Below are 22,885 nucleotides of genomic sequence, written 5' to 3'. Positions count from 1 at the left end.
GGTGTGTTGGGCCGCCGTCCTCGGGTCTGGCCCAGTGTCTGGTGTGTTGGGTCGCCTTCCTTGGGTCTGGCCAGTGTCTGTCCCAGTGTCTGATGTGTTGGGTCGACTGCCTCGGGTTGACCCAGTGTCTGGCCCAATGTCTGGTGTGTTGGGTCGCCAGCCTCGGGTCTGGCCCAGTGTCTGGTGTGTTGGGTCACCGCCTCGGGTCTTGCCCAGTGTCTGGTGTGTTGGATCGCCCGCCTCGAGTCGGGCCCAGTGTTTGGTGTGTTGAACCTCCCATCTCGGGTCTGACCCAGTGTCTCGTGTGTTGGGTCACCCGCCTCGGGTCTGGCCCAGTGTCTGGTGTGTTGGGTCGCTCGCCTCGGGTCTGGCCGAGTGTCTGGTGTTTTGGGCTTCCCTCCTCGGGTCTGGCCCAGTGTCTGGCCCAGTGTCTAGCTCAGTGTCTGGCCCAGTGTCTGGTGTGTTGGGTCGCACGTCTCGGGTCTGGCCCAGTGTCTGGTGTTGTTCCGCCCACCTTTGGTCTGGTCCAGTGTCTGGTGTGTTGGGTCGCCCACCTCGGGTCTTGCCCATTGTCTGGTGTGTTGGATCGCCCACCTCGAGTCTGGCCCAGTGTTTGGTGTGTTGAACCTCCCGCCTCAGGTCTGACCCAGTGTCTGGACCAGTGTCTGGAATGTTAGGCCTCCCATCTCCGGTCTGACCCAGTGTCTCGTGTGTTGGGTCACCCGCCTCGGGTCTGGCCCAGTGTCTGGTGTGTTGGGTCGCTCGCCTCGGGTCTGGCCGAGTGTCTGGTGTTTTGGGCTTCCCTCCTCGGGTCTGGCCCAGTGTCTGGCCCAGTGTCTAGCTCAGTGTCTGGCCCAGTGTCTGGTGTGTTTTGCCTCCCGCCTTGGGTCTGGCCCAGTGTCTGGTGTGTTGGGCCTCCCTCCCCGGGTCTGGCCGAGTGTCTGGTGTGCTGGGCCTCCCACCTGGGGTCTGGCCCCATGTCTGCTGTGTTTGGCCGCCCGCCTGGGGTCTGGGCCAGTGTCTTGTGAGTTGGGCCAGCCGTCCAGGGTCTGGCACAGTGTCTGGTGTGTTGGCCCGCCTGCCTCGGGTCTGACCCAGTGTCTGGTGTGTTTGGTCAACCGTCTCGAGTCTGGCCCAGTGTCTGGTGTGTTGAGCCTCCCGCCTCGGGATTGGCCCAGGGTCTGTTGTTTTGGGCCGCCAGCCTCAGGTCTGGCCTAGTGTCTGGTGTGTTGGTCGACCACCTCGGGACTGGCCCAGTGTCTGGCCCAGTGTCTGGTGTGTTGGGCCTCCCACCTCGGGATTGGACCAGTGTCTGGCCCAGTGTCTGGTGTGTTGGGTCACCTTCCTTGGGTCTGGCCAGTGTCTGTCCCAGTGTCTGATGTGTTGGGTCGCCCGACTTGGGTTGACCCAGTGTCTGGCCCATTGTCTGGTGTGTTGGGTCGCCCGCCTTAGGTCTGGCCCAGTGTATGGTGTGTTGAGTTGCCAGCCTCGGGACTGGCCAAGTGTCTGGCCCAGTGTCTGGTGTGTTGTGCCTCCCATCTCGGGATTGGCCCAGTGTCTGGCCCAATGTCTGGAGTGTTGGTTTGCCCGCCTCAGGTCTGGCCCAGTGTATGGTGTGTTGAGTCGCCAGCCTCGGGTCTTGCCCAGTGTCTGGCCCAGTGTCTGGTGTGTTGGGCCTCCCACCTCGGGATTGGCCCAGTGTCTGGCCCAGTGTCTGGTGTGTTGGGCCTCCCACCTCGGGATTGTCCCAGTGTCTGGCCCAGTGTCTGGTGTGTTGGGTCGCCTTCCTTGGGTCTGGCCAGTGTCTGTCCCAGTGTCTGATGTGTTGGGTCGCCCACCTCGTGTTCACCCAGTGTCTGGACCAATGTCTGGTGTGTTGGGTCCGCCCGCCTCAGGTCTGGTCCAGTGTCTGGTGTGTTGGGTTGCCCACCTCGGGACTGGCCCAGTGTTTGGCCCAGTGTCTGGAGTGTTGGGCCTCCCACCTCGGGATTGGCCCAGTGTCTGGCCCAGTGTCTGGTGTGTTGGGTCTCCTTCCTTGGGTCTGGCCAGTGTCTGTCCCAGTGTCTGATGGGTCTGGGCCAGTGTCTTGTGAGTTGGGCCGGCCGTCCAGGGTCTGGCACAGTGTCTGGTGTGTTGGCCCGCCTGCCTCGGGTCTGACCCAGTGTCTGGTGTGTTTGGTCAACCGTCTCGAGTCTGGTCCAGTGTCTGGTGTGTTGAGCCTCCCGCCTCGGGATTGGCCAAGGGTCTGGTGTGTTGGGCCTACCACCTCAGGATTGGCCCAGTGTCTGGCCCGGTGTCTGGTGTGTTGGGTCGCCTTCCTCGGGTCTGGCCAGTGTCTGGCCCAGTGTATGATGTGTTGGGTCGCCCGCCTCGGGTTGACCCAGTGTCTGGCCCAGTGTCTGGTGTGTTGGGTCACCCACCTCGGGTCTGGCCCAGTGTCTGGTGTGTTGGGTCGCCCGCCTCGGGTCTGGCCTAGTGTCTGGTGTGTTGGGTCGCACGCCTCGGGTCTAGCCCAGTGTCTGGTGTTTTGTGTAGCACGCCTCGGGTCTGGTGTGTTGGGTTTACCAGCTTGGTCCTCGCCCAGTGTCTGGTGTTTTGGGCCACCCACCACGGGTCTTGCCCAGTGTCTGGTGTGCTGGATCGCCCGCTTCGAGTCTGGCCCAGTGTCTGGTGTGTTGAGCCTCCCGCCTCGGGTCTGGCCCAGTGTCTGGCCCAGTGTCTGGTGTGTTGGGTCGCACGCCCCGGGTCTGGCCCAAAGTCTGGTGTGTTGGGTCGCTCTCCTTGCCTTGGGTCTGGCCGAGTGTCTGGTGTTTTGGGCTTCCCGCCTCGGGTCTGGCCCAGTGTCTGGCCCAGTGTCTGGCTCAGTGTCTGGCCCAGTGTCGGGTGTGTTGGGCCTCCCGTCTTGGGTCTGGCCCAGTGTCTGGTGTGTTGGGCCTCCCTCCTCGGGTCTGGCCCTGTATCTGGTGTGCTGGGCCTCCCGCCTCAAGTCTGGCTCAGTGTCTGCTGTGTTGGGCCACTCGCCTGGGGTCTGGCCCAGTGTCTGGTGAGTTGGGCCGGCCGTCCAGAATCTGGCACAGTGTCTGGTGTGTTGGGCCGCCCGCCTCGGGTCTGACCCAGTGTCTGGTGTGTTGGGTCACCCGTCTCGAGTCTGGCCCAGTGTCTGGTGTGTTGAGCCTCCCGCATGGGGATTGGCCCAGTGTCTGGTGTGTTGGGCCTCCCACAACGGGATTGGCCCAATGTCTGGCCCAGAGACTGGTGTGTTGGGTCGCATTCCTTGGGTCTGGACATTGTCTGGCCCAGTGTTTGGCCCAGTGGCTGGTGTGTTGGGCCGCCTGCCTCGGGTCTGGCCCAGTGTCTGGTGTGTTGGGCCAACCGCCTCGGGTCTGGCCCTGTGTCTGGTGTGTTGGGTCGCCCACCTCCGGTCTGGCCCCGAGTCTGGTGTGTTGGGTCGCCCGCCTCGAGTCTGGCCCAGTGTGTGGTTTGTTAAACCTCCCACCTCGGGGTTGGCCCAGTGTCTGGTGTGTTGGGCCTACCGCCTCAGGATTGGCACAGTGCCTGGTGTGTTGAGCCTCCTGCCCTGGGTTTTGCCCAGTGTCTGGTGTGTTGGGCCACCCTCCTCGGGTCTGGCCCAGTGTTATGATTTTCCCAATGGCAGGGAAATCAAAAATAACAACGGACTAGCTCTCGGGTGATGGGAACTAAAGTGACCGTGACCTGAACCTGACACGACACTGGAAGTAGCTGGGGAGTGTTTCCTACGATGCCCTAGACACCACGCGCCAGCCGGAGATCTAACTACCCCTATCAGAGGAATATACAGGCCTGCCTTACCTCCAGAGATGAACCCCAAAAGGAGATAGCAGCCCCCCACAGATATTGACGGTGAGTCAAGAGGAAAAGACATACGTAGGATGAACAGCAGATTTAGCACAGTGAGGTCCGCTTACTAGATAGCAGAAGTACAGGAAAGAGTCACTTCACGGTCAACTTCAAAACACTACTCAAAAACACCATCCTGAAATTACTTTAAAACTCCAGTGACAACTCATGCCACTGGAGTGGCAATTTCAGTCCACAAGAGCTTCCAGCTACAGAGAGTCACATTGCAAATAGCTGGACAAAAATAGCATAAACTAGAAACAAAATTCAACTTAGCTGAACAGGATCTTGAGGCAGGAGAATGCAACAGAATGTTACTGATACATTGTTGGCCGGCATTAGACCAGCAGCCAAGCAGCCTTAAATAGGAAACTCCCCTAATGGGTGTCAACAGGTGATCAAGGATAGAAGAAGGCAAATAAGTGGCACTACAATAAAACACCACCGGGGGAGCCCACAAACAGAATTCACAACAGTACCCCCCCCTTAAGGAGGGGGCACCGAACCCTCACCAGAACCACCAGGGCGATCTGGATGAGCACTATGAAATGCACGAACCAAATCAGGAGCATGAACATCAGATGCTGTCACCCAAGAATTATCCTCCTGACCATAGCCTTTCCACTTAACCAGATACTGAAGTTTCCGTCTGGAAACACGGGAGTCCAAGATCTTTTCCACCACATACTCCAACTCACCCTCAACCAGCACAGGAGCAGGAGGATCAGCAGACGGAACAACCGGCACCTCATACCTCCGCAACAATGACCGATGAAAAACATTATGAATAGTAAAAGATGCTGGGAGGTCCAAACGAAAGGACACAGGATTGAGAACCTCCAGAATCCTATAAGGGCCGATAAACCGAGGCTTAAACTTAGGAGACGAGACCTTCATAGGAACAAATCGAGAAGACAACCAAACCAGGTCCCCAACACAAAGACGAGGACCGACACGCCAATGACGATTAGTGAACTGTTGAGTCTTCTCCTGGGACAACTTCAGATTGTCCACAACCTGTCCCCAAATCTGATGCATTCTATCAACCACAGCATCTACTCCAGGACAATCCGAAGACTCCAATTGACCGGACGAAAAGCGAGGGTGAAACCCTGAATTACAAAAAAATGGAGAAACCAAAGTGGCAGAACTGGCCCGATTGTTAAGGGCAAACTCTGCCAATGGCAAAAAATCAAGCCAATCGTCCTGATCAGCGGACACAAAACACCTCAAGTAAGTCTCCAAGGTCTGATTAGTACGCTCAGTCTGGCCATTAGTCTGAGGATGGAATGCAGACGAAAAAGACAAGTCGATGCCCATCCTGGCACAGAACGCCCGCCAAAATCTAGACACAAACTGAGTACCCCTGTCAGACACTATATTCTCAGGAATACCATGCAAACGCACAACATTCTGAAAAAATAGAGGGACCAGCTCAGAGGAGGAGGGCAATTTGGGCAAAGGTACCAAGTGAACCATCTTGGAAAAACGGTCACACACCACCCAGATGACGGACATCCTACGAGAAACAGGAAGGTCAGAAATAAAGTCCATAGAGATGTGCGTCCAAGGCCTCTTAGGAATAGGCAAGGGCAACAACAACCCGCTGGCCCGGGAACAGCAGGGCTTAGCCCGAGCACAAACATCACAAGACTGCACAAAAATACGCACATCTCGAGACAAGGAAGGCCACCAGAAGGACCTAGACACCAGATCCCTGGTGCCAAAAATTCCAGGATGACCTGCCAACGCGGAAGAGTGAACCTCCGAAATAACTCTACTGGTCCAGTCATCAGGGACAAACAGTCTACCAGGCGGACAGCGATCAGGCCTATCCACCTGAAACTCCTGCAAAGAGCGCCGCAGGTCTGGGGAGACAGCTGACAATATCACCCCATCCTTCAGGATGCCAGTAGGTTCGGAATCACCAGGCGAGTCAGGCTCAAAACTCCTAGAGAGGGCATCCGCCCTCACATTCTTAGACCCAGGCAGATATGAAACCACAAAGTTAAATCGAGAGAAAAACAACGACCAGCGCGCCTGTCTAGGATTCAGACGCCTGGCTGACTCAAGATAAATTAGATTTTTGTGGTCAGTCAAGACCACCACCTGGTGTCTAGCACCCTCAAGCCAATGACGCCACTCCTCAAATGCCCACTTCATGGCCAAGAGCTCCCGATTTCCAACATCATAATTTCGCTCAGCGGGCGAAAACTTTCGAGAGAAAAACGCACATGGTCTCATCACTGAGCAGTCAGGACCTTTCTGCGACAAAACTGCACCTGCTCCGATCTCGGAAGCATCTACTTCAACCTGGAACGGGAGCGAAACATCAGGCTGGCGCAACACAGGAGCAGAAGAAAAGCGGCGCTTAAGCTCCCGAAAGGCCTCCACAGCCGCAGAGGACCAATTAGCAACATCAGCACCCTTCTTGGTCAAATCAGTCAAAGGTTTAGCAATGGCAGAAAAACCCGCTATGAATCGGCGATAGAAATTAGCAAATCCCAAGAATTTCTGAAGACTCTTTAGAGAAGTAGGTTGTACCCAATCACAAATAGCCTGAACCTTAACAGGGTCCATCTCCATAGATGAAGGGGAAAAAATATAACCCAAAAAGGAAATTCTCTGAACCCCAAAAATACACTTTGAGCCCTTCACAAATAGAGAATTAGCTCGTAAAACCTGAAAAACTCTCCTGACCTGTTGAACATGAGATTCCCAGTCCTCCGAAAAAATCAAAATATCATCCAAATACACAATCATAAATTTATCCAGATATTCACGGAAAATATCGTGCATAAAGGACTGAAAAACGGAAGGGGCATTCGCGAGACCGAAAGGCATTACCAAATACTCAAAATGGCCTTCAGGCGTATTAAATGCGGTCTTCCACTCATCCCCCTGCTTAATCCGCACCAAATTATACGCACCACGTAGATCGATCTTAGTGAACCACTTAGCCCCCTTTATGCGAGCAAAAAGATCAGTCAGTAAAGGTAACGGGTACTGGTATTTAACTGTAATCTTATTCAGAAGTCGATAGTCGATACAAGGTCTCAATGAACCATCCTTTTTACCCACAAAGAAAAACCCTGCCCCCAATGGAGACAAAGAGGGGCGAATATGACCCTTTTCCAAAGATTCTCTGATATACTCCCGCATAGCAGTGTGTTCAGGTACAGACAAATTAAACAAGCGACCCTTAGGAAATTTACTACCGGGAATCAACTCAATAGCGCAGTCACACTCTCTGTGAGGGGGGAGAGAATCAGTTTTAGGCTCCTGAAAGACATCATAAAAATCTGACAGAAATGCTGGGATCTCAGAGGGAGTAGATGAAGAAATGGGAACCAAAGGTGCATCCCCATGAATCCCCTGACATCCCCAGCTCAGCACAGACATTGATCTCCAGTCCAAGACTGGATTATGAATTTGTAACCATGGTAATCCAAGTACTAATACGTCATGTAGATTATATAACACAAGGAAACGAATAATCTCCTGATGGTCTGGGGAAAGATGCATAGTCACTTGTGTCCAATATTGTGGTTTATTGCTAGCCAAAGGTGTAGAATCAATACCCTTTAAGGGAATAGAAACCTCCAGAGGCTCTAAATCAAACCCACAACGCTTGGCAAAGGACCAATCCATGAGACTCAGAGCGGCGCCAGAATCCACATAAGCATCCACAGTAACAGATGATAAAGTACAAATCAATGTCACGGACAAAAGAAATTTAGACTGCAAGGTACCCATAGAAAAAGATTTATCAACCTTTTTATCAACCTTCTTTATGCGTTTAGAGCATGCTGATATAACATGAGCTGGATCTCCACAATAGAAGCACAACCCATTTTTGCGCCTGTAATTCTGTCGTTCGCCTCTAGACAATACACTATCGCATTGCATATGCTCTGGTGCCTTTTCAGAGGTCACCGCCAAATGATGCACAGGTTTTTGCTCAGAAGATACCGCCATATGGTGCACAGGTTTTTGCTCAGAAGATACCGCCATATGGTGCACAGGTTTTTGCTCAAAAGATACCGCCATATGGTGCACAGATTTTTGCTCAGAAGATACCGCCATATGGTGCACAGATTTGCGCTCCCGTAAACGCCGATCAATTTGGATAGCCAATTTCATGGCATCATTCAGACCTGTAGGCACAGGGAACCCCACCATGACATCCTTCACGGCATCAGAGAGACCTTCTCTGAAATTAGCTGCTAGAGCGCACTCATTCCATTTAGTAAGCACCGACCATTTACGAAATTTTTGGCAGTATATCTCAGCTTCATCTTGCCCTTGGGAAAGAGCTATCAAGGCTTTCTCAGCCAAAATCTCTAAATTAGGTTCTTCATAAAGCAACCCCAAAGCCAGAAAAAACGCATCTACATTTAATAACGCAGGATCCCCTGGCGACAATGCAAATGCCCAACTTTGTGGGTCACCCCGCAATAGAGAAATAACAATTTTAACCTGTTGCGCAGGATCACCAGCAGAGTGAGATTTCAGAGACAAAAACAATTTACAATTCTCTCTGAAATTCAAAAAACGGGATCTGTCTCCGGTAAAAAATTCAGGCATAGGGATCTTAGGTTCAGACATTGGAGCACGTATAACAAAATCTTGTAAGTTCTGGACCTTTGTAGCCAGGTTATTCAGACCTGCAACCAAACTCTGTGGATCCATGATTCAAACAGGTGTAACCAAAGCCATTCAGAGATTAAGAGGAGAGGAAAAAAAAAAAAGGCTGAAGACTGCAGTTTAAGCAAGGAGTACAAATAAGCACTAAGGTGCACTTTCCAAACACAGAAGGAAAAAAAAACCTTTTCATATCCTTTCCTGCTTCAGTGCATAGTTTTAACACATGTGGGCCGGCCAAACTGTTATGATTTTCCCAATGGCAGGGAAATCAAAAATAACAACGGACTAGCTCTCGGGTGATGGGAACTAAAGTGACCGTGACCTGAACCTGACACGACACTGGAAGTAGCCGGGGAGTGTTTCCTACGATGCCCTAGACACCACGCGCCAGCCGGAGATCTAACTACCCCTATCAGAGGAATATACAGGCCTGCCTTACCTCCAGAGATGAACCCCAAAAGGAGATAGCAGCCCCCCACAGATATTGACGGTGAGTCAAGAGGAAAAGACATACGTAGGATGAACAGCAGATTTAGCACAGTGAGGTCCGCTTACTAGATAGCAGAAGTACAGGAAAGAGTCACTTCACGGTCAACTTCAAAACACTACTCAAAAACACCATCCTGAAATTACTTTAAAACTCCAGTGACAACTCATGCCACTGGAGTGGCAATTTCAGTCCACAAGAGCTTCCAGCTACAGAGAGTCACATTGCAAATAGCTGGACAAAAATAGCATAAACTAGAAACAAAATTCAACTTAGCTGAACAGGATCTTGAGGCAGGAGAATGCAACAGAATGTTACTGATACATTGTTGGCCGGCATTAGACCAGCAGCCAAGCAGCCTTAAATAGGAAACTCCCCTAATGGGTGTCAACAGGTGATCAAGGATAGAAGAAGGCAAATAAGTGGCACTACAATAAAACACCACCGGGGGAGCCCACAAACAGAATTCACAACAGCCCAGTGTCTGGTGTGTCAGGTCGCCCTCCTCGGTTTGGCCTAGTGTCTGGTGTGTTGGGCCTCCCGCTTCAGGGTTGCCTCAGTGTCTGGCCCAGTGTCTGGTGTGTTGGGTCTCCCGCCTCGGGATTGGCCCAGTGTCTGGGGTGTTGAGCCTCTTGCCTCGGGTCTGCACAACATATGACCCACACACTGTCGCTGTTAGTGTATGTTCCCACGGTCAGTAAACGCTGCGGGTTGGATGCTGCTTACGTCCGCAGCGTCAAATCCGCAGCCGCCAGATGTTACAACATAGTGGATGGGAATTTAAGAAATCCCATCTCCACTATGCGTGCATTGGCACCCTCGGTTTCCCTGCGCAGAGGCACATGCGGTGCCTCTTTCCAGACCAAGCATGTCTATTTATCTTGCGGAGACACTCAATGTATTGGGCACGGTGACGGTTCAATGAACACATGCGGAATCACCTGGGTTCAAAAGCCGGCAGCGCTTTGGATGGAGCGGACTTGTGCTGCGTCCAAATCACTGCCGGTTCCTGACCGTGGGAACATACCCTTATGGTACATGCCCTCCACACTGCCGATTCCTTTCCATATTGGGCCCCCTATTCACACTGTCCTGACACTGTGCTCCCCCTTTAGGGCCCAGTCTCTACACTGTGCCCCCTCATCACACTTCCCTTCCTTGCCATACTGTCCCCTCCTGCTGTGCCCTTACACTGTCCCCCCTGTTACGGTTTCCAATGGCAAGGAAACATCAGAAGCATAGAATAAACGGACAAGCTCTCGGGTGATGGAAACTAGAGCTGACCGCGATGCTAAACCTACACACCACACTAGAAGTAGCCAGGGGGCATTCCTGCGTTGTCTCTAGATGCCGCGCGCCAGCCGGAGAACTAACTACCCCTGGTAGAAGAAAACACAGTCCTGGCTTGCCTCCAGAGAATGTCCCCACAGGAGATAGCAGCCCCCCACATATAATAACGGTGAGAGCAGATGAAAAGACACACGTAGTATGAAAGCAGATTTAGCACAGAGAGGCCCGCTAACTAAATAGCAGAAAGATACAACAGAGGACTTCGCGGTCAGCTGCAAAACCCTTCAAAACACCATCCTGAAATTACCTTAACTCATGTGACAACTCATGACACCGGAGTGGTAATTTCAGCCCAACAAGAGCTTCCAGCTGCAGAGATTCACATAAGTGCAAACTGGACAAAACATACAAAAATAGACTTAAGGACTAAAGTGTCCAACTTAGCTGAGCAGAAAACTGGGAGCAAGAACATGCAACAGAATCACTCTGGATACATTGATGGCCAGCATTAGAATGACTGAGGAGCAAGGTTAAATAGGATACTCCCACATCCTGATAGGAACAGGTGAACTGAGAAGGCAAAGCTTGCAGGACACCAGTACCACAAGAGACCACCGGGGGAGCCCACGAACCGAATCACAACAGTACCCCCCCCTTAAGGAGGGGGCACCGAACCCTCACAAGAACCACCAGGGCGATCTGGATGAGCCCTATGAAAGGCACGGACCAAATCAGAAGCATGAACATCAGAAGCTGTAACCCAAGAATTATCCTCTTGACCGTAGCCCTTCCATTTCACCAGATATTGAAGTCTCCGTCTGGAAACACGGGAGTCCAAGATTTTCTCCACCACGTACTCCAATTCACCCTCAACCAGCACAGGAGCAGGAGGCTCAACAGAAGGCACAAGTGGTACCTCATACCTCCGCAATAATGACCGATGGAAGACATTATGGATAGCAAAGGATGCTGGGAGGTCCAAACGAAAAGACACAGGGTTAAGAATTTCCACAATAGAAGCACAAATGATTTTTGCGCCTATAAATCTGTCGTTCGCTTCTGGACAGAAAGCTATCACATTGCATACTCTGTGGTGCCTCTTCAGAAGACACCGCCAACTGGTGCACAGGTTTGCGTTCCCGTAAACGCCGATCAATCTGAATTGCCATTGTCATGGACTCATTCAGACCAGTAGGCGCAGGAAACCCCACCATGACGTCTTTTACAGCATCAGAGAGACCTTCTCTGAAAATTGCCGCCAGAGCGCACTCATTCCACTGAGTAAGCACAGACCATTTTCGAAATTTTTGGCAATATATTTCGGCTTCATCTTGCCCCTGAGAAAGGGCTATTAGGTCTTTCTCAGCCTGAATCTCCAAATTTGGTTCCTCATAAAGCAACCCCAAAGCCAGAAAAAACGCATCCACATTGAGCAACGCAGGATCCCCTGGTGCCAATGAAAATGCCCAATTTTGGGGGTCACCCCGCAGTAAAGAAATAACAATTTTTACTTGCTGGGCAGGATCTCCAGCAGAATGAGATCTCAGCGAAAGAAACAATTTACAATTGTATTTAAAATTTAGAAAACAAGATCGATCTCCAGAAAAAAACTCCGGTATAGGAATTTTAGGTTCAGACCGAGGAGCATGTAACAAAAAATCTTGTATATTCTGAACTTTAGAGGCAAGATTATTCAAATTGGTAGCCAGACTCTGGGGATCCATATTTCAACAGATAAAGTCTGAGCCATTCAGGGGTTAAGAGGAGAGGAAAACAGGAGACTTCAATTAGAGCTGGAGTGCAACTTCAGAGGAAGGAAAAAAAAAAAAAAAGGTTTCACACAGTTCCTTTTCTCTCCTGCTTCAGCCTATAGATTAAACATTTGGGCTGGCCATACTGTTACGGTTTCCAATGGCAAGGAAACATCAGAAGCATAGAATAAACGGACAAGCTCTCGGGTGATGGAAACTAGAGCTGACCGCGATGCTAAACCTACACACCACACTAGAAGTAGCCAGGGGGCATTCCTGCATTGTCTCTAGATGCCGCGCGCCAGCCGGAGAACTAACTACCCCTGGTAGAAGAAAACACAGTCCTGGCTTGCCTCCAGAGAATGTCCCCACAGTAGATAGCAGCCCCCCACATATAATAACGGTGAGAGCAGATGAAAAGACACACGTAGTATGAAAGCAGATTTAGCACAGAGAGGCCCGCTAACTAAATAGCAGAAAGATACAACAGAGGACTTCGCGGTCAGCTGCAAAACCCTTCAAAACACCATCCTGAAATTACCTTAACTCATGTGACAACTCATGACACCGGAGTGGTAATTTCAGCCCAACAAGAGCTTCCAGCTGCAGAGATTCACATAAGTGCAAACTGGACAAAACATACAAAAATAGACTTAAGGACTAAAGTGTCCAACTTAGCTGAGCAGAAAACTGGGAGCAGGAACATGCAACAGAATCACTCTGGATACATTGATGGCCAGCATTAGAATGACTGAGGAGCAAGGTTAAATAGGATACTCCCACATCCTGATAGGAACAGGTGAACTGAGAAGGCAAAGCTTGCAGGACACCAGTACCACAAGAGACCACCGGGGGAGCCCACAAACCGAATCACAACACCCCCCCATACTACTCAGTCTTTATTTTGTGTCCACTCACAATTTTCTCCCGCACACCATGTCTTCACACTGTTCACTTAATAGTCTCCTCACACATATTCCCCCTCCTCATTCTGTCTACTCTTACATCCTCCCTGCTATCCATATTTACCCCCTTGCTCTCATTCCTGCCTCCTCACACATCCCACCTGACTCCTCATACTGTCACATTGTATCACCCTCTCTCTATACTGTCTGTATACATTCCCCCCACTCACCATAGTGTGTCTACACCCATCCCTTTCTCCCTTTCTCATTCCCCAGACTATCCTCAAATCGTACTCCTTCAAATATTGTCTGCACCCATGCCTTTCCCTTTTCCCAAACTGTATCCTGAAATCTTACCCCTCCCCCACCCATATTGTTGCTGCACCCAGATAGACTCAAATGTTACTCTCACCCCCACCCATATCTTGTCTGCTCATCATGCAGCAATTTTTTTTCTCATGCTGACTTGTCATGAGTAAATATCTGCTAGTCGGCACTGCTCCATAGTATAACATTGGAGCGAGTGCTGTCTGATAAAACAGCGTATAGCACTCATCCGAGTTATACGCTGGCTACTCGCCAGTGTGAGCGGGCCCTAAAGGCATCACCTTGACAATCACAGCAATGAACACATCACACAGCGGTGTTGGTGTGGATTTTTTTTTGGGGGGGTTAAAGGTCTAGTTCTACACTTAACCTCAAAGAGCCACAACAACAATGTGTGACCAGGCCCCCAAGATTGTGAGGAGAGGCGTTTACCTGGACCGCTCTACACTGTTCACTTAATAGTCTCCTCACACATTTTCCCCCTCCTCATACTGTCTACTCTAACATCCTCCCTGCTATCAATATTTACCGCTTTGCTCTCATTACTGCCTCCTCACACATCCCACCTGACTCCTCAAACTGTCACATTGTATCACCCTCTCTCTATACTGTGTCTGTATACATTCCCCCCACTCTCCATAGTGTGTCTGCACCCATCACTTTCTCATTCCCCAGACTGTCCTCAAATCTTACTCCCCCAAATATTGTCTGCACCCATGCCTTTTCCTTTTCCCAAACTGTATCCTGAAATCTTACCCCTCCCGCACCCATATTGTTGCTGCACCCAGATAGACTCAAATGTTACTCCCCTTCACCCCCACCCATATCTTGTCTGCTCCCATCCCTTCCTTGTTCACCAAACTGTGTCCTCAAAACTTGCTCCCAATATTGTGTCTGCACTCATCCCATCCTCATTCCCCAAACTGTGGCCTAAAATCTTACCCCCCCACCTCATATTGTGGCTGCACCAATCCCTTCCCCTTTCACCAATCTGCGTCCTCAAATATATATTACCTTCCCCCCCACATTGTGTATGTACTCATCCCATCCTCTTTCCCCATACTCTGGCCTAAAATCTTACTCCCGTCCCTCCCCTCATATTGTTTTGTGGCTGCACCCATCCCTTGCTCCTCTACCAATCTGTGTTCTTAGATCTTACTGTACCCCCCAAAGTTGTGTCTGCACCCATCCTTTTCATCCATCCTGCCCCACCTGCTGCCCCCTAGATACACCTCTGTGGCTGCTCGCCATGTGATATATACTGCCATTGATGCATGCAGCAATTTTTTTTCTCATGCCGACTTGTCATGAGTAAATATCTGCTAGTCGGCACTGCTCCATAGTATAACATTGGAGCGAGTGCTGTCCGATAAAACAGCGTATAGCACTCGTCCGAGTTATACGCTGGCTACTCGCCAGTGTGAGCGGGCCCAAAAGGGCCCAGTGTCTGGTGTGGTGGGTCACCTTCCTTGGGTCTGGCCAGTGTCTGTCCCAGTGTCTGATGTGTTGGGTCGCCCGACTTGGGTTGACCCAGTGTCTGGCCCATTGTCTGGTGTGTTGGGTCGCCCGCCTTAGGTCTGGCCCAGTGTATGGTGTGTTGAGTTGCCAGCCTCGGGACTGGCCAAGTGTCTGGCCCAGTGTCTGGTGTGTTGTGCCTCCCATCTCGGGATTGGCCCAGTGTCTGGCCCAATGTCTGGAGTGTTGGTTTGCCCGCCTCAGGTCTGGCCCAGTGTATGGTGTGTTGAGTCGCCAGCCTCGGGTCTTGCCCAGTGTCTGGCCCAGTGTCTGGTGTGTTGGGCCTCCCACCTCGGGATTGGCCCAGTGTCTGGCCCAGTGTCTGGTGTGTTGGGCCTCCCACCTCGGGATTGTCCCAGTGTCTGGCCCAGTGTCTGGTGTGTTGGGTCGCCTTCCTTGGGTCTGGCCAGTGTCTGTCCCAGTGTCTGATGTGTTGGGTCGCCCACCTCGTGTTCACCCAGTGTCTGGACCAATGTCTGGTGTGTTGGGTCCGCCAACAGGTATCACCTTGACAATCACTGCAATGAACACATCACACAGCGGTGTTGGTGTGGATTTTCTTTGGGGAGGTTAAAGGTCTAGTTCTACACTTAACCTCAAAGAGCCACAACAACAATGTGTGACCAGGCCCCCAAGATTGTGAGGAGAGGCGTTTACCTGGACCGCTCCACACTGTTCACTTAATTGTTTCCTCACACATTTTCCCCCTCCTCATACTGTCTACTCTTACATCCTCCCTGCTATCCATATTTACAGCTTTGCTCTCATTACTGCCTCCTCACACATCCCACCTGACTCCTCATACTGTCACATTGTATCACCCTCTCTCTATACTGTCTGTATACATTCCCCCCACTCACCATAGTGTGTCTGCACCCATCCCTTTCTCACAGACTGTCCTCAAATCTTACTCCCCCAAATATTGTCTGCACCCATGCCTTTCCCTTTTCCCAAACTGTATCCTGAAATCTTACCCTCCCCCCACCTATATTGTTGCTGCACCCAGATAGCCTCAAATGTTACTCCCCTTCACCCCCACCCATATATTGTCTGCTCCCATCCCTTCCTTGTTCACCAAACTGTGTCCTCAAAACTTGCTCCCAATATTGTGTCTGCACTCATCCCATCCTCATTCCCCAAAATGTGGCCTAAAATCTTACCCCCCCACCTCATATGGTGGCTGCACCAATCCCTTCCCCTTTCACCAATCTGCGTCCTCAAATATATATTACCTTCCCCCCCACATTGTGTATGTACTCATCCCATCCTCTTTCCCCATACTCTGGCCTAAAATCTTACTCCCGTCCCTCCCCTCATATTGTTTTGTGGCTGCACCCATCCCTTGCTCCTCTACCAATCTGTGTTCTTAAATCTTACTGTACCCCCCAATGTTGTGTCTGCACCCATCCTTTTCATCCATCCTGCCCCTCCTGCTGCCCCCTAGATACACCTCTGTGGCTGCTCGCCATGTGATATATACTGCCATCGATGCATGCAGCAATTTTTTTTCTCATGCTGACTTGTCATGAGTAAATATCTGCTAGTCGGCACTGCTCCATAGTATAACATTGGAGCGAGTGCTGTCCGATAAAACAGCGTATAGCACTCGTCCGAGTTATACGCTGGCTACTCGCCAGTGTGAGCGGGCCCTAAAGGCATCACCTTGACAATCACAGCAATGAACTCATCACACAGCGGTGTTGGTGTGGATTTTTTTTGGGGGGTTAAAGGTCTAGTTCTATACTTAACCTCAAAGAGCCACAACAACATAATGTGTGACCAGGCCCCCAAGATTGTGAGGAGAGGCGTTTACCTGGACTTCTCCCCTTCAATCCGTCAGGGTCTGAAAACACAAAATGATTCCGGTTTAGAAATTTGTACATTCTACTCCAATTGTGATGTCATGGAATGTCGATGACGTCACATGCTTTTTTTATGTGTCCAATTTACAACATCAACAAAAAAATAATTTAATAAAAAGACAAAACCCGTCCTCATTTTATAGTTATAAGATGCACATTAAAAGGGACCCTTTTATTTTATCTCTATTACCGACTGCTCTGTGTACTAAAAGAAACCACAAGACTCCATACCACCATTCCTGACCGGCCGCAGTAAGCTAAAACTCCAATGCCCTAATTTCACAGGAACAAAAGAGCTGACAACAGAATTATAGCATCTGCTACTAGATTTCTGTTACAAAATACTATAAATTTATCACATAAATGGCAAAACTACCCAAAAATGGAGCCTCATAAATATGCCCCAAGTTGGCCACCCCCTATCTACGTGCCCTACCAGAGCACAGGGATGGCATAGAGGTTGTGCTCCATTGAAGACTTCCATAGTGGGGAGCTAGTGTAAGACTCCCAACAAATGTGTTACTACATTATCTTCCTCCTCCTATAGGGGGCATGTAACACTCTGTATCCTGTAGGGGACGCTACTCCCCAGCAATACAGCAGCTAATTGCTAGTGGTTTTAGCTGCTATACCCTCATCATTTAGGGAAGGGGTTGTCCGTAAAATGTCTTATTACACAGTGTTACTGGCAATCCATGATAAATCCGATGGTTATGCTTTATGTCTACTAAAGCTTAACCCTTTTCGTTCTATGACGTGTATACCGGCATTTGATGCACACTCCGGCGATGAGCCCCCATGTTTTCAGGCACTTGAAGCATGGCACAATATTTTTTACAAACTTTGATATTTTTTTTAAAACAAACTATACAAATCTATACATGTTTGGTGTCTGCAAAGTTGTCATGACCTGGAGAATCATAATAGCAGGTCAGTTTTTACATTTAGTGAACCTGGTAAAAAAAATAAAAAATTGTGGGATTTGCAGTTTCACCGCACTTTGATTCCCCCCCCCCCCCCCCATTTTCCAGTACACAATATGGTAAAACCAATGGTGGTGTTCAAAAGTGCAACTCGTCCCTCAGAAAAACAAGTCCCCATATGGCCATATTAACCAAAAAGTACAAAAGTTATGGCTCTAGGAAGAAGGGGAGCAAAAAACAAATGCAAAAATGGGAAACGCCAAGGTTGTGAAAGGGTTAAAAGTAAAGAGCTACTTACCTGGACTTGCCTCCTTCCAACTGTCAGGTTCTAGTGAGACAAGATGGCTCCGGTGCGGAGCTTCATACATTCTACTCCAATTGTGATGTCATGAGCCTTGTGATGTCATCAGAGCTGTCAGTTATTTCAAATTTACAACTGCAAGAAAAAGTTAATTTAATTTTATAAAAAAAAACCAACATGGTTGATAATTGCAGGCTGTAATTATTTTACATACTGCAATTAATATTTATGGTTAATAGTCATGTCCTTGCCCCTCCCCCCTCACGCACTGCACTTTTTAGAATGCAGAATATACAGTTGTGCTCAAAACGTTTACATACACCAGCAGAATTTTTGCTTTGTTGGCCTTTTTTCAGAGAATATGAATGATAACACCAAAACTTTTCCTCCACTCATGGTTAGTGGTTGGGTGAAGCCATTTATTGTCAAACCACTGTGTTTTCTCATTATAACTCATAATGACAACCCAAAACATCCAAATGACCCTGATCAAAAGTTCACATTCCCTGGTGATTTTGGCCTGATAACATGCACAGAAGTTGACACAAATGGGTTTGAATGGCTACTAAATGTAACCTCCTCACCTGTGACCTGATTGCTTGTAATCAGTGTGTGTGCATAAAAACTGCGCGAGTTTCTGAGATCCAGACAGACTCTTGCATCATTCATCCAGCCATTGACGTTTCTGGATAGTGAGTCATGGGGAAAGCAAAAGAATTGTCAATGGATCTATGGGAAAAGGTAGTTGAGCTGTATAAAACAGGAAAGGGACACAAAAAGATATCCAAGGAATTGATAATGCCAGTCAGCAGCATTCAAACTGTGATTAACAAAAGAAAAATCAGGTGCTCTGTAAAAACAAAACCATGGTCAGGTCGACCAACAACAATGTCCATAACTGCCAGGAAAATTGTTCAGGATGCAAAGAATATATATTTCTCTATTTATCTATCTATCTATCTATCTATCTATCTATCTATCTATCTATCTATCTATATCTATACACACTACTCAAAAAATAAAGGGAACACTTAAACAACAGAATATAAATCCAAGTAAATCAAACTTCTGTGAAGTCAAACTGTCCACTTAGGAAGCAACACTGTTTGACAATCAATTTCACATGCTGTTGTGCAAATGGAATAGACAACAGATGGAAATATTGGCAAATATCAAGACACACTCAAAAAAGGAATGGTTCTGCAGGTGGGGACCACAGATCACATCTCAGTACCAATTCTTTCTGGCTGATGTTTTGGTGAATTTTGAATGTTGGTTGTGCTTTCACACTCGTGGTAGCATGAGACGGACTCTACAATCCACACAAGTGGTTCAGGTAGTGCAGCTCATGCAGGATGGCACATCAATGCGAGCTGTGGTAAGAAGGTTTGCAGTATCTGTCAGCATAGTGTCCAGAGGCTGGAGGCGCTACCAGGAGACAGGCCAGTACAACAGAAGATGTGGAGGGGGACGTAGGAGGGCAACAACCCAGCAGCAAGACTGCTACCTCAGCCTTTGTGCAAGGAAGAACAGGAGGAGCAATGCCAGAGCCCTGCAAAATGACCTCCTGCAGGCCAGAAATGTGCATGTGTCTGCACAAACGGTTAGAAACCGACTCCATGAGGATGGTCTGAGTGCCCGACGTCCACAGATGGGGGTTGTGCTCACAGCCTAACATCGTGCAGGACGCTTGGCATTTGCCACAGAACATCAGGATTGGCAAATTCGCCACTGGCACCCTATGCTCTTCACAGATGAAGCAGGTTCACACTAAGCACATGTGACCAACGTGACAGAGTCTGGAGACGCCGTGGAGAGCGATCTTCCGCCTGCAAGATCCATCAACATGACCGGTTTGGCAGTGGGTCAGAAATGGTGTGGGTTGGCATTTCCTTGAAGGGACGCTCAGCACTCCATGTGCTCGCTAGACGTAGCCTGACTGCCATTACGTACCAAGATGAGATCCTCAGACCACTTGTGAGACCATATGCTGGTGCGGTTGGCCCTGGGTTCCTCCTAATGCAGGACAATGCCAGACCTCATGTGGCTGGAGTGTGTCAGCAGTTCCTGCAAGATGAAGGCATTTAAGCTATGGACTGGCCCGCCCATTCCCCAGACCTGAATCCGATTGAACACATCTGGGACATCATGTCTCACTCCATGCACCGTCACGTTGCACCACAGATGGGCCAGGAGTTGGCGTATGCTTTAGTCCAGGTCTGGGAGGAGATCCCTCAGGAGACCATCTGCCGCCTCATCAGGAGCATTCCCAGGCATTGTAGGGAGGTCATACAGGCATGTGGAAGCCACGCACACTACTGAGCATCATTTCCTTGTCTTGAGGCATTTCTTCTGAAATTGGATCAGCCTGCAATTTGATTTTCCACTTTGATTTTGAGCATCATTCCAACTTCAGACCTCCATGGGATATTAGTTGTGATTTACATTGATAATTTTTAGGTTTTACTGTTCTCAACACATTCGACTATGTAATGAATAAAGATTTACAACTGGAATATTTTATTCAGTGATATCTAGGATGTGGGATTTTAGTGTTCCCTTTATTTTTTTGAGCAGTGTATTCTCCCCTGCTTGTGCCGATCGCCAGCAGAGCAGGGGAGAATGATGAGTGCCGTGTTTGTCACCCGGTACCGGGGAATAGTGCTTGCTGTGGCGTTTCTTCCCCGGTGCCGATGCATGTCACATGGATGACATCCATGTGTGTTATGCATATGCACGTGTGCTGGATGTTTTGTGGCCTGTGCTGACATTAAAAAACGGACATGTCGGCGTGTTTTGCCCACAGACACACAGTCCGTGGAAACACACTGACGTGCACAGACCCATTCACTTGAATAGGCAAATAGCACTCCGTTCCTCCTGAGTCTCTCCGCATGGCTGCCCAATAGTATAAAATTTTGTGACACACCCATGGTGTCAATATGATCACTGCACCCCTAGATGAATTCATTGAGACGTGTAATTCTTAAAATGGGGTCACTTTCAGGGGTTCTGTTGTTTTGGCACCTCGTGGGCTCTCCCAGTGTGTCATGGCACGTGCAAACCATATCAGTAAAATCCGACGCTCCTTCCCTTCTGAGCTCTGCCATGTGCCCAAACCCCCACGTATGGGGTATTGGTGTATTCAGGACAAATTGCACAATAACTCTTGGGGTCCAATTTCTTCTGTTACCCTTGGGAAAATAAAAAATTGGGGGCAAAAATCATTTTTGTGGAATTTTTATTTTTATTTTTACGGCTCTATGTTATAAACTTCTGTGAAGCACCTGGGGTTTCAAGGTGCTCACCACACATCTAGATAAGTTCCTTGAGGGGTCTAGTTTCTAAAATGGTGTCACTTATGGGGGTTTCCACTGTTTAGGCACATCGGGCTCTCCAAACGCGACATGGCGTCCGATCTCGATTCCAGCCAATTTCACATTGAAAAGTCAAACGGCGCTCCTTCCATTTTGAGCTCTGCCATGCGCCCAAACAGTGGTTCCCCCCCACATATGAGGTATCAGCATACTCAGGACAAATTGCACAATAACTTTTGGGGTTCAATTTCTCCTGTTACCCTTGGAAAAATTAAAAAATTTGGAACTAAAGTAATTTTTTTGTGAAAAAAAGTTAAATGTTCATTTTTAAACATTCCAAAAATGCCTGTGAAGCACCTGAAGGGTTAATAAACTTCTTGAATGTGGTTTTGAGCACCTTGAGGGGTGCAATATTTAGAATGGTGTCACTTTTGAGTATTTTCTATCATATAGACCCCTTAAAGTGACTTCAAATGTGATGTGGTCCCTAAAAACAAATGGTGTAAAAATGAGAAATCTCTTGTCAACTTTTAAGCCTTATCTTCCTACCAAAAAAAAAATTTGGGTTCCAAAATTGTGCTGATGTAAATTAGACATGTGGGAAATGTTACTTCTTAAGTATTTTGTGTGACATATCTGTGTGATTTAAGCGCATGAAAATTCAAAGTTGAAAAATTGCGAAATTTTCTAAATTTTCGCCAAATTTCCATTTTTTTCACAAATAAACGCAAGTCATATCAAAGAAAGTTTACCATTATCATGAAGTACAATATGTCACGAGAAAACAATGTCAGAATAACCGGGATCTGTTGAAGTGTTCCAAAGTTATAACCTCATAAAGGGACAGAGGTCAGAATTGTAAAAATTGGCCCAGTCATTAACGTGCAAACCACCCTTGGGGATAAAGGGGTTAAATCTTCTTCCTTAGTAAGTGTGAATGAACTGAGTGTGTCCGGATCATATGTACGAACGGTAGTAAGTGTGTTACTTGTGATTCAGTGACTTTGCAAGGGAGGAATCACTGAATTGCTGTTTGCATTTTATTAATACTTTATATTTAGTTTTATTTAACTTTTTATTTCTGGTTCAATCCCCATTAGGAAATGAGCTCCAAAATTGTCAATGTCATTGTCATGATCCAGGTCGGGGTTTGTCTGCTGCTTTTCGTTCCCCCGCCTGGTTATGTAGGGGTTAAAGGCACTCTGTCACCTGAATTTGGCGGGCTATGTAAATGCCCTGTTGTCTTCTGTCCGATGGGCGGTGTTTCTTCTTTTTTCCTCCACCCCATCCTTCCCCACTGTCTGCAATATTTTCTGGAATTGGAGTAGGTGTCCTCCATAGTTCGCGTGTGCACAATGCAATCTTGTCTCGCATAGTATGCTTTGCTCATCTGCAGGCAAAGCCGAAAAGCATTACTGCGCATGCGCCGGCGCACTATGTTCCGTAACAGAGAAAAATACTTCCGAAACATAGTGCGCCGGCGCATGCGCAGAAATGCTTTACGGCTTTGCCCGCAGATGGGCAAAGTGTACTGCGTGTGCGCGAGACAAGATTGCATTGCGCACGCGCAAACTATGGAGGACACCTACTCCAATTCCAGAAAATATTGCGGACAGCGTTGAAGGATTGGGTTGAGGAATAAAGAAGAAACACCTCTCATCGGACAGAAAACAGGGCATTT

At 48.8% G+C, this 22,885-nt stretch overlaps 1 long non-coding RNA gene across 2 annotated transcripts in view; it reads right to left on the bottom strand.

Annotated features, from left to right (window-relative positions):
* The window catches only part of LOC143775221 (uncharacterized), a 119,271-nt gene extending 101,267 nt beyond the window's left edge, over nucleotides 1-18,004 (bottom strand). For both annotated transcript variants that reach the window (XR_013215597.1, XR_013215598.1), the window contains exons 1-2: nucleotides 17,885-18,004; nucleotides 16,615-16,644 (exon numbers count right to left, since the gene is read on the bottom strand). This is a non-coding gene — a long non-coding RNA (uncharacterized LOC143775221). The remainder of the gene's footprint in view (nucleotides 1-16,614; nucleotides 16,645-17,884) is intronic.
* Between the last annotated feature and the right edge of the window lie 4,881 nt (nucleotides 18,005-22,885).

This window comes from Ranitomeya variabilis, chromosome 5, assembly GCF_051348905.1.
Source record: "Ranitomeya variabilis isolate aRanVar5 chromosome 5, aRanVar5.hap1, whole genome shotgun sequence".
Classification (NCBI taxonomy): Eukaryota; Metazoa; Chordata; class Amphibia; order Anura; family Dendrobatidae; genus Ranitomeya; species Ranitomeya variabilis.
Note: the sequence above shows the minus strand (reverse complement) of the source record. Positions and strands in the feature narration are given on the sequence as shown.